Source organism: Rousettus aegyptiacus, unplaced genomic scaffold, assembly GCF_014176215.1.
Source record: "Rousettus aegyptiacus isolate mRouAeg1 unplaced genomic scaffold, mRouAeg1.p scaffold_m13_p_12, whole genome shotgun sequence".
In the NCBI taxonomy this organism is placed as follows: domain Eukaryota; kingdom Metazoa; phylum Chordata; class Mammalia; order Chiroptera; family Pteropodidae; genus Rousettus; species Rousettus aegyptiacus.
In genome coordinates, this window is record NW_023416287.1 from 78,224,387 (window position 1) to 78,236,685 (window position 12,299).

Consider the following 12,299-nt stretch of genomic DNA (forward strand, 5'->3'; position numbering starts at 1 on the left):
GGCTCCTTTAAAACCAGTGTTTTAGCGTGAGAGCATACACACACACACACACACACGCACACACATGCACACACACATGCACACACACACAGCAAATAACCATGTGAGATGATGGATGTGTTAACTTGATTTTGGTAATCATTTCTTAATGTATATTGTATCAAATTAATACATTGTATATCTGATACACATACACACATACATATATATATATATATATACATAATTTTACTTGTCAATTATACCACAATAAAAATGGGGGGAAAAAATGAATTCTGAGAACTAGCTTGCTTCTGAATCTGTTTACAGATTAGCAGCTCCACAGACCAGCTGGGTCATGCTGGCTAAGTTCTTTCTCACCATTCCTATTAGAGTAAATCTGTTCAGAAATGGAACAGGGAGGATCTGTCACTCTGAGGAAACATACATCAAACGGGATGATTAATCTTATATATGACACTTTAGATTATATTAGAGGCCCCGAGTTTTGACTACCAAGGTGCAACACATCCCCTAGGTACCACTTCTAAAAAATAAAATAAATTATTTTTGTTTTCAAAAAGACAAAATAAAATCTTCTGATATATGGAAATTCTTTTCCTTAATTTTCTAAAATGTTCGAACCCTGACAAACTAGGGAACATTTGGGTCATTCTTCCTCCAATTCCCACCTTTTCTATGTTGGATCATTGCAGGATTTTCATATTTTTATTTTATGATAGCTTAGACAAAATCTGTGTTTTCTTCCTCACCACAAAAGTCCCAAGGACCTTGCTAAGTATACTACGTGGAGTGCCGATGCAATTTCATTAATGTTATTATTTCAAACAGTAGCAGATGACTTGCAGTTAAATAATTTAAGGAAAGAGGAGAATACAGTTAATATAAAAATTTGGTTATGCATTTTTGTCTGCCTTAATACATTTGTTTTATGTTATTTTAAATTAGCAGGTTTATATAACATCTGGAGGTTATACCAATATATTCCCCTATTTGTATCTATATACAAATTGTATATTCTGTGTGTAGCTTATGTATGTAACATAATATTTACATCTCTCTCTCTCTCTCTCTCTCTCTCTCTCTCTCTCTCTCTCTCTCTCATCTCACTCTTTATATCTAATTCTTAGGTATGTTTGCATAAAAATGTGACTTACGTCAATTATACTTGCTTTAATTTAACAATGATACCAATGACATCAACTAATTTCAGCTATGCTTAGAATGAGATAATTTATTTTAATTTAAACATCTAAAATTACATAACAGATTTAAATTCATCTAAAATGAGGTTCTCTCTGGGATATGAAAGTTAAAGTGACCAAGTATGTTTTCCTCAAACTCACCATCTAGTTTTCTGAAACTCTCTACCCAAGACCCACCCCCAACCACCTATTTAGAATGCCATTCTTCAAATATGTTCTTTGCCATTTTAGGAATACAGAACTGAGAGTATTGGGAATTCAGTTTTGGTTTTGGGTTAATATCCAGCTAAGTATTGGCAGGAACGTGGCATCTTGACAATACAAATGCCTTTTTGAATTTCTCACAGCACCATTCTGAACTTTTTTGTAATCAAGAAAAGAGCAAATAATTTCTCTTTTCCATTAAATATTCAGTGAGCAAATACTAATCTGAAAGAAAATTGAAATTCTTTCTGTGGCATACTCAATAAATGACACTTTAGATTGTATTAGAAATATTATAATTCTCTTTAGGTCAGTTAACTGGGTGAAAAACAGAAATATAAAATGAAGCTTAAGCATTATATTAAGTATTACATTGTGTGCCTCCATCCCTAGGCAATGTGGGATGGTGGAAGGGCTGATGGCTTTGGAGGCAGGACAGACTCCAGTGAGAATCTGGCCTCTGACACACTGAGCTGAGTGGCCCTATCTGATGATACTCTTTGTGGGTCAATTTTATTTTTCTCCTGAAATCCATCAGTTCTCTGGAACCTCCAGCAAGTGGAGGCTCTGATGAGATATTTGCAAGTCCACATCGAAATCTAGTAGGCTCTGGACCAGCATGGGTTTCTTCAGGGGCAGTAGGTATCCCCTGTTGATGGAGAAGCCATGGCAGGATACTCGCACATGGTGTTAGAAGCTCAGCCCCTCAGTGGGCCATGGCCTCTGCCACTCTGTACCATTTTGGGGGCTGGAATGCTTTCTCCATAAAAGGCTGAGATGATTCTCTGAGCAGCTTTCTGTTCACAAATCATCCCTTTCTTTATAAAGTAAGACGTATTTTAGGGCTCTTTACTATTTCAAAGAGGCATTTGTTCTTATTTTCTTATGCATTGTTTGCTTGTAGGTGTCTTTGTTGGAGTAGAGCAATACCAGAGTTCCACTATTGGTTTCGTGTCAGGCTCTTTCTTCTGCTGCCCCATTGGCCACCTGATTGAGTGACTACATTCTCTTATCCACAGTGACCTCTCCTTTCCAGTACCTGGAGCAGGATACTGTACTGCACCTGGGCTTATGGCTTCCTTTCCCTTTTGACTTGCCTCTAAACATACCTGAAAGAGCCACCAAGCTTCCTGTTGAAGATGTGAGCTTGAGGGTGACTGGAATTACAGTCAGTCAGATAGAGGAATGCTTTTTTTTCAGACTTGCCCACCTTTCTCCTAACACCCCGACCCCACCCCACCCCAAACTTTCATTCTTGAAAGTTTCTTTGTTGTCCAAGGACCACTTCTGTTTTCAGGGTCCCCTTTAAATTTCTCCTATCTAAAAAAAGGATTGAGGCTCTCCTCTCCATATCTTCCTCAAGTCCCCTAAGTGTGATAGAATTAATCCAGGGGTTGGCAAACTAAAGACCTATTGGAATGTAGCCGAATCCATTCCTTTGACCAATGGCTATTTTTGTTCGGCAAAGGCAGACTAGAGTAGTTGCAACAGAGACTGTATGTCTCATGGAGCCAAAAATGTTTACTTTCTGGGTTTTTACCAAAAAGTTTGTTGAACCTTGAGCTAATCTAAAAGAAAATGTCTGAGATAACATGACAATGGTGAACTATGGCTCCTGTAGCTATTTATCATACATAGCCTATTTCCACTTTAGTAGGAAGGAGTCTCGTTTAAACCCAGAGGAGTGACTTCAGGCAAAGAACAGAAATAATACGTAGGGAGCAGTTGTCCTGTTCCCGGCATCCCGCAGTTGCTGGTGATCAGTCGGCTTGACTTGACAAATGTCGGGGGTTCTCGAAGTGCGGTCTCCAGGCAATTGATGTCTCTTGCAATCCTGTTGGAAATGCAACTTCTCAGGCCTCACCCCAGACCAACTAAATGAGAAACTCCAGAGTGGGGCCAAAATCTGTGCTTTAACAAGTCCTCTAGGTGATTCTGAAGAATGCTATCATGTGAGAACCAGAGATGTATGTAAAGGGTTTTGTAAGCTTTAAGGAGTGAGACAAATAAAAGCTTGTAATTCTGTTACATGTTGAACCAGTCTTGATGATACAGAAGGAAGAAGGATATTATTGGGAGAGAATTCTTATTTTTTTTCTGGTATCCAAGCAAAAAAGGGATGTCCAACAGGTTGTAGTGGCAAGCACAGAGAACTAGAGGCGGGGAGAGAGGTCAGCAGGGAAGGAGAGGGATGGAAAAGAGGAGTGGAAAGAGAAAGAGATGGAAACAGATGGAGAGAGAGGCTGGAAAGAGAGAGACAGGTGGAGAGAGAGAGGGGACATTGAGAGAGACAGACAGACAGACAGACAGACTGAAAGAGAAAGGAAGAAAATAGAAAAGGTGAAATGAAAGTAGCCATGAGAATTGTGTTAACTTCTCTGGTTTGTAACTGGAGGCAGGGTTCAAGTGCAGCCACCCTGCAGCCTCTTTCGGGTAAGGTTTCCTGGTGGAAGGTGAACTTGGAGCTGACCGGGTCGAGTGGTCCCTTTGCCCTGACCAGTTCAGGAGCTGTGCAATAACCGTCCAAGTACCTGAGAGTGTATGTAACTTACTGGGCGGCCAAGCCTGGTAAAGATGTCAGAATGAGTGTGTGCTTATTTTAAATGTTAAAATAAAAATATGTGTATAGAAAAAATAAAAAGTAGTTTGAGCAAAGATTTCTTTACAGAAACTATCTTCAATGACCTTTCAGATTTTCTACTTGAGATTGACACTGTACTGCAAATGGCCTTTGACCAGTGGGTTCAACTGTAGCTATTATGATGATAATTCCCATTTCCTGAAGTAATCAAAAAATGGAAATAAAGCTCAGACATTAAGGTATCCAAGTAAACACACCCAGCCCAGCGCCTGAACCAGGATAGGACCCCGGGACTGCTTGTTGCCTGAGGCTGTCCTCTTTATATAACACAAGGTGGGAGGGACAGGAGGTTCCCTACTACCTCACTGGTAGCACTGTTACAGCTGCGTCTCCTGAGCTGTTCTGCATTTGGCTGGCTGGGTTTGGACTTCCTGGAACTCCGATGGAATACAAAGTGATTAGAAGTCCTGGTGCTTGACAGGAAGCATGCTGGGTCTACAGGAGCACAATGTGTCCTTCCTAACTTCCTAGAAGAAGTGCCCTGCTACATTCTCTGCACTGTGAGATTGATGAGCATGGCAACTTGGAAAAAGGCTTCACTGCACCGTAGCTTTAATATACTCCTTTTGACCATGGAGTCTCCAGAAAGAGGCATGCCCAGCTCACCCAGAGACTGACTGTTCAACAGAATCACTGCAGGGGTCGGCAGGCTGAAGGTTGTCAAAACGTATTTTAAAATTCAGTATTCCTGTTGTTTTTCTACAACAGATTACTGAATTTATCCCTTGATGAAATATTTTTGGGAATATACAAACAGTCTGTTACGAAAGCATGAAGCGAACATGAATTTTAAAAAGTTGAGGAGACGCTGCAGTAGATTGTGAACTCCTAGAGGATTCTAGGCTTTGCCTGGAGACTCCATATCCCCATGCCTGCCTGCCACGAGACCCTGATCATAGAAGGTGCTCAAAACATGTTCGGAGAATGAAAATGATAAACCTGTCAAGAGACGTTAATTATCATAGTGATGCTAGAAGGAGACTCCTAAGCACAAGAGGTCTATTTTCAAGACTATTTTTAACACATGTCAAGGTCCTAAAGTATTATGATGGACTTTAACAAATGGGCATGCTACAGACGTTGACAGGGTCTTAGTCTCTTGCCTAGAATTCATTACCTTGTAAACAAGTCTCTTTTCTCATCTTATGACTTCATGGTGGCCAAGTCGTGGTAAACTTAGAAATGCAGGTCGTTTTGCAATTTGGTGCCTTTGGCCAATGCCATCCAGCCCAGATACCCTCGCAGTGCAGCAGGCAGAAGACTGTGGGGGAGAGAGTTGCATGGTATTAGGCTGTAGCCTAGACCTGGCTGCCCCCGGTCCAGGACCAAAGCTGAGGCACGAGAACCCTCTGTGTTAGGTTTTTATTAATGCTGTCCTGTTGCTGTGGATGAGAAGGATGAAGAGGCTTAAAGGGGACAGAGCTGCAATCTTAAACTCTGCTAGTCATGAAGAACGTTGGAAGTAGTCCAAGCCGGTTTGGTATAGATAAGGTCGCAGCTGCTGCTGCTGCTGCTGCTAACATAATTTCAGTGAAATTCAGATCTCTAGAAAACAGATAGAAGCAAAAGTGAATCCAAATATAGTATTGATCTTATTTCCCACTCGCCTCTTCTGGTGAAAAATCGGCCTGCTCTCAAATCACAGCTCCCTCGTGCTGAGGAGAACTTTATTTCTTTTCTTTTACATTAACGTATAGTAGACATTACAACGTTGTATTAGTTTCAGGTGTACAACACATTCGACCATGAAGACACATGCTGTGGCCTCATCCACGTGCGAAAGGGATGGGCCTTTCCTGGGATTGAGATGGAGGAGCTGAGGACAGAGCAGGGACGTCTCGCAGAACCCCAGGGTGTCTGTGGCGAGGAGCCTCTGTGAGAACAGCTGGACTCCCCTGAGCAGTCAAGGGCCCAGCATTGCCACAGTAAGAGTGGCCACTCAGGGCATGGCAAAGAGACTGGGACCTCGTGGGCTGCCTACCAAAGCAGTGTCAGACCCTTCTCCCTTGTCCCCAGTCTTGTTTTGAGCAGATAGCGATTCACTCAGGGAACATTGGCCCTCTCAGGGTTCCAGAGGGTGCATTAGAATGGAGCCAAACTAATCATGATTCTCATGTTTTCTTTCCTTGTGATCGAGTTAATTGTAGGCATGTGACATAATTCTGGCCATGGAGACCTAAGGAGAAATTCGCTGGAGCTTCCTTGGGAAAGACTTCCCTTTCTAGTTTTAGTTATTTAAAGAAGAGGATTATTGACATGTGAAAAGAAGTTTTCTCTCTTCTTTCAGAATCAGTTGTTTGAGGAGGTGATCCCTAGATCTGAGATAGCCATTTTGAAACTGTATTAATTATCTGTCGCTGCCGTCTGTGCTTTACAAACTTGGGGGTTTAAAACAACTGATTTATTCTCTCACAATTCTGGTGACTGGAAGGCCAAGATTAGTGTCACTGGATGAAAATGAAGAACCCAGAGGGCCCCGAGGAGAACCCTTGCCTCTTCCAGTTTCTGGTGGCTGTAGGCATTCCTGATCTTACCTCCTTATAACACCAATCATCAAGGCCAGGACCTTAAAACCTTCCTCTGCTCCATCTTCATGTCTCCTCCTCTGTGTGTTATAAAATCCTCTTTTTCCTTCCTCTTATAATGATACATGCAATTCCATTTAGGGCCCACCTGGAACCTGATGGTCCACTCATAATCTCCCCATATCAAGAATTTTACTTCGTCATATAAGACCCTTTGTACTATATAAGGTAATAGTCACAGGTTCCAAGGATTAAGGTGTAAATATCTTTTGAAGAGACGTGTTTCAATTTGCCACTGAGTTTCTGAGCTAGGCAACCTTGGGTGTATTTATCTGTGGACTGGGGGTCATGTGGATAAGAAGCAACAAGATGCTAAAGATGATGCTGAGGGTGTTGGGAACACTCGGGCCATCCTCCGAGTGCACGACCTCACTGAGCTTGCTTGCCCTCCTATGCCAGGTCCCCACCCAGGCGGCTGTGCTGGGGTTTGTTCCTTCTGCATGGAACATAGTCTGGCCAGAGTAGATAAGTCCCACGCCAGACTTGCAGGTGACAGCTGGAAGGGCCAGATGGTAGTCACACTCTTCTCAATCCTCCTTGCCAGCCACTTCCTCCAAGTAAGAGCCCAAGCTGGTCTATGAGGATCATGCACAGCTTGACTGTTACCCTCGCCCAGCTGGGCAGTGCTGCCTGCAGCTCCCAGCTCTTTCCTGGTTCTTGGCTTCCAGGTGCCCTGGGAAGTGACATCTCACCTCGCCTGCATGTGCAGTTGGCCAGAATGACTTCACCAACATCAAGAACCTCTGACAAGCATTGAACGTGAGAATGTGCACGCTGCCATGTGTCTTCATGAAGTCTCACAATGTCTGGGTGCAGTTCTGGCACATCGGCCAGTAGAGCCTCAGGTAAAGTGAGGCTGCAATAGGCCATGATCCCCTCCCTGAGCATCCTGGTGGCAGTACAGCAGCTGGGGACTGGGGTCCACACGGACAGGGTCTGCACAGGACTTGAGCCCGCCGTAGCCTTCTTTTTATGTGAGATAATGTACTCTTCTTTTTAAAAACATATTTTATCAATTGTCTTACAACTTGGACTTAAAAATACTTGGCTGGAAAAAAATTTTGCAACAACTTCTTGGAGATGTCTTAACATATTTGAGGTAGAGTAAGGAAAGGGGGTTGCATTTTGAGGGGATTGATTTTTAGTATATAAATTGATAAAGGCTAAGCAGAGTTTCTCAACCTTGGCACTGCTGATATTTTGGGCCAGATAATTCTTTGTGCGGGGGCTGTTGCATGCATTGTAGGATGTTTAGCAGCATCCTTGGCCTCCATCCACTAGATTCTAGTCCAGTTATGACGACCACAAATTCTCTAGACATTTCCAAATATCCCCTGGGGAGCAAATTTTTCCCCAGTTGGGAACCATCGGTTTAATGCTATAATATTGGGGATATTTAATAGAAATGTGAATTTATTTTGTAATTAGAGATGCCTGAGATCAAATTATTCAGACTGTACTTGTCTGGAGAACACACCTCCTAATCTTTCAGTCTTTTGTTGGTTTAGGGGAGAATGTACCTAGAGTATGAATGCCACAATACTTATAAGTATAAATTAGTTGATCCTGTTTAGGGTATATACAACTAAAAGTAACTGCATTTGGTTATATAGAACATATTCATCCAGGTGTTTTCTTATTTGACTTATTGTTGTCGGTGCCTCGTGCATACCTAGAATATATAGTATACAAGGACTATCATGTTTTTATGACGGTTGTTTTTAAGACTTTACTCCATAGCCTTTCGACTCCTCGGGCCAGGAGGAGAAAGATTCTTCTGGCGATGAAATATTCTCCATGTCAAATCTTTACACCTCCATACTTCTTTTGCTTATAGTGACACATGTGTGAGCTTGATTATCCATGTGTCCACCAAACTCCGTATGTACATGTCTGTTCAGTATCCGTATCTCTGCAACTTGCTCGTGTTTCTTTTGCACTGTCCTCCAGCGTAACTGCATTCCACGTCTCCTTCAGAAGCCGGCTACGTCCACGTTCACCAAAGGACGTTTCCCATAACTCCAGTCAATACTACACTCGCAGTGTTTGCTTGGCATTTGTACTACTTCTTGACATTTGCTTGGAGATTTGAGATCGATCCGTACCTTGTATTTTTCTTTAATTATTTCATATGTCCAAGCTTTGTTTAATCCGTCAAAGCATCTGCTCCTTGAGGGGAGGACCCCTTATCTCTACTATAATAATCTGTATCCCTCACTCCCAAGCAATTCTGATTTAAAAGATTATTGGGCACAGGGCAGGTACTCCATTGGCAAAGTACTCATTGAACTTATCTGAATGAAGAACATCTTAGCAAGGCAGCAGCTGGATTTTCATTTCACCTTAAAAAAGCTGTTTCCCAAAGGGATGGCCAACATGGCTATTGGCCAGGAGTCCTGTTTAAGCTAGGAGAAGGACTGGTTTTCTGCCAACCTGGGACATGCTCAGTTTGTTCTGTAGAGAAAGCTTGACACAAATATATGACATATACAAAGAAATCTGATACCTGTAAAAGGCTTCGTTTGCTGAGCCCTCTGTGCTACTGAAGCAGTTGATTAAAGTCATTGACTATTCCAGAGGCAGCAGTTGATAAGAGTAGCTTAGGATTTCAAAGTGCGGTGTGCTTCAGCTCAGAAACTCAAAAGGAGAGTTTCCTTCAAGAGAAGACACCGAAGAAACAGGGTTTTTCATCTCATATGGGGGCTTTATTTACACTGAGCAAGGGCACCTTCCATAAACAAAAGTGAGATTGTGTCTCAACTCAGGGACATTGCTCCTCTGTGAGCTCTCAGTAATATTAAATGGAATTTCTGTATTTCATAAACCCTAAGGCATATTTAAGAAATATTTTTACATCTTTGAATTCAGGGTAAATCTTGCAATCAGAGCCAGTAGTACTGGGCTATAGTGGTTATTTTGGGGAGTGGACAAGAAAGCTTGCAGCATGAATGGAGTTAGAAGAAAACCCTAGCATTAACAGTGCATCGGTTTTTGTTTTCGTCCTGTTTGTTTTTTTAAGTCGGTCAGTACTGTTGAGCTAAGGCATGGCGCAGTGTGGAAAAGGGCATGTATCACGGAGGAGTCAAAGTGGTAAGTGTAAGGTGTGGAATGAGAAGTAGTGGTGGAATTCGCTTCTTTTTCCTCATGATGGATGTACAGAATAATATATGGAAATTGGCTAAGTCTAAGTGAGTTTAAAAGAGTTCTTTCTGCAAGTTCAAAATTCTGCTTTTAAATGGTAATAAAGCGTTGGGCCATATTTTTTGTTGGCAGAATTATTTCTTAGTGATACATCCTCATAATGGTACATCTAGCATACTGTGTTTTCTTAGATTCAATGAAATCAGCATCAGGGGGATTTTGGTGACATGAAAAAAATGAGTCAAATAAAAATTATTCTTATACAATAAAAAAGGCAGTATCTTAAGATTCAGGGAAGGAATCTGAGTTCTAGAATCCTTAGTTACTATTTAGTAAAGAATGTTCACCCTTTGAATTAATTTTTTTTCTTTTGTCCTTGCTTAAGATTTTTCTATTTTAATTACTATTTTTGATCATTGTGATTCCATTGCTATTGCTAATAAGAAGGAACCAGTAACGTTGGTGGCCCTACTATGTTTAAAATGTCTAATCTTAATACTGAAGGCTCAGCTCCCCTGCTCGCTGTGTTTCTGTTACAGAGCTTTTTTCAACCATGCCATGAATCAGTTCAGGTAGAAGAAAACAGTCATTCCCTTAGTTGCAGAGCCTGGGGTGTCCAGACCACACAGAGCCTCTATTTTCACTCCAGTGTTATACAGACCTTATCCTTTTCTAGATACTTCCTGACACAGGAAAGTTTGGGGAGCCCTGTTCTAACAGACAGGTTGCTGGTGGCTGCTCTGAAAGAATATGGGACAGACAAAATTAAGGACCCCGTCGCCTCCAAGGTCTTGCTGCTGTTTGCACAGGTTTTATCCAAAAATTTCCTAGCAAGAGTCACACCATTACTGCACCGGTTCAGGAATATTTCTTTCCACATTTGCAATCCAGAAGAAGTCTGATCGAAACCTTTACTCCTCTTCCCAAAAGATTGGAAGGAGGAACTTGGTATTAAAGTAAAGAGTTAAAGCACTAAAATCAGCATTCACTCTACAAAGGTCTTTTAAATGTGGTCTCTGGGCCAGCAGAGTCAGCACCGCTGGCAACTTGGTGGAAAGGCACGATCTCAGGCTCCGGTCCACATCTCTGAATCTGACACCCTGGGGTGGGGCCCGTCCTTCTCTCCTTGAAGAAACCCTCCAGATGATTCTGATGCTTGCTTAGGTTTGAGAACCACTGATCTGTAGAATTTCCAGAACACAAAAGATAGGAAAAATGGAGTTCTTGGTCTCTTGCCCAAAAGACAGTGGAATACCAGTATAGTGGTCTTTTTGTTTGACTTAGGGCAAAATTACTTAGCTTTCTTTGCTGGGCCTGTTTCTTCCAGTGTAAAATGAAGGCAACAGGTTAGATCTTCTCTTTGTTCTTTCTCTGTGTGTGTGTGTGTGTGTGTGTGTGTGTGTGTGTGTGTGTGTGTCATGGCCCTCTGTGTTTTTAAATTGCAGCAGGTACTGTGTAGTATCCTTCACAGGACTATAGGGGTGGAGGTAGGAGTGGGAGTTGCCACGTATGTTTTCAGGATTCTTTCATGATGTTAAAGAAGGGAGGAACCATCTTTCCACACAGGGGTGGTAGGAATTAGCCCAGCCAGGGTTTTTCCTGCTTGATGAGTAGATTACTGAGTAAAGGATGAGAGCTCAAGCCTTCCTTTCCAGTCTCCGGGGGCCAAGCCCGGCCCTCACAGTAACCCTGACGTGCTGTGATGTCAAGCACATCTTACTAATTGCCTGTATCTCAATTCTTCTGCCTGTGATGCAAGAAATCAATGAAGGAAACACTTTATGTGTATAGTACAATGATCAGAGAGCAGACACCCAATAAAAGCTCTATTTTCTTTCCTTTTCAACAGAAATATTGGAGTTCACTCGTGTCAAAGACTGCTTTTTTAGACGTTGAATCTTCATCCCTGCATTATTACGTAGGTTCCTACGGTCATCTCTTGTGTGAAACATTTGTTGCTGGACAGTTAGTGTTCTTGCCAGCTCATGTGATTGTCCTAGGCCAATAAAGCCCAACTACTTGCCACCAATCCAATATGTATTGAGAGCTCTAGGCACTTTTGATGACTTGTTGCTTATAAGCACCCGCGGTTTCAGGATATCCCATAACTGTAGGTTTCCTCTCTGAAGCTGCTGGCCAAATCACATAGCATGCCCTTGTTTAAGTGGAGGCAACATGAATGTATGATGTCAATAAGTGAGAGATTTGAAGCAGTTTCTATTAGCGCTTACATATTTTATTTATTCATGTTATTATTTTCCCCAGGATCTTATAATTCTTCATATCAACAGCAAAGAGACAATTCCAGTAGTTTGTATTGACTCCATTTAAGATGTGGAAACTAAGGCTTAATCTGAGTAATTTACCAAAGGTCACTCAGTCTGTGACAAAACCGGAATATGAGCCCAACTGTTTTCCATTCCAGGGTCAGTGCTCTTTCTACAGAAGCAAAGATCTCCTAAGAACGAATGTTTGCTTGGTAAATCGTTTTAGTGTTTGCATAAGGGTTTCTCTGATTCAGGA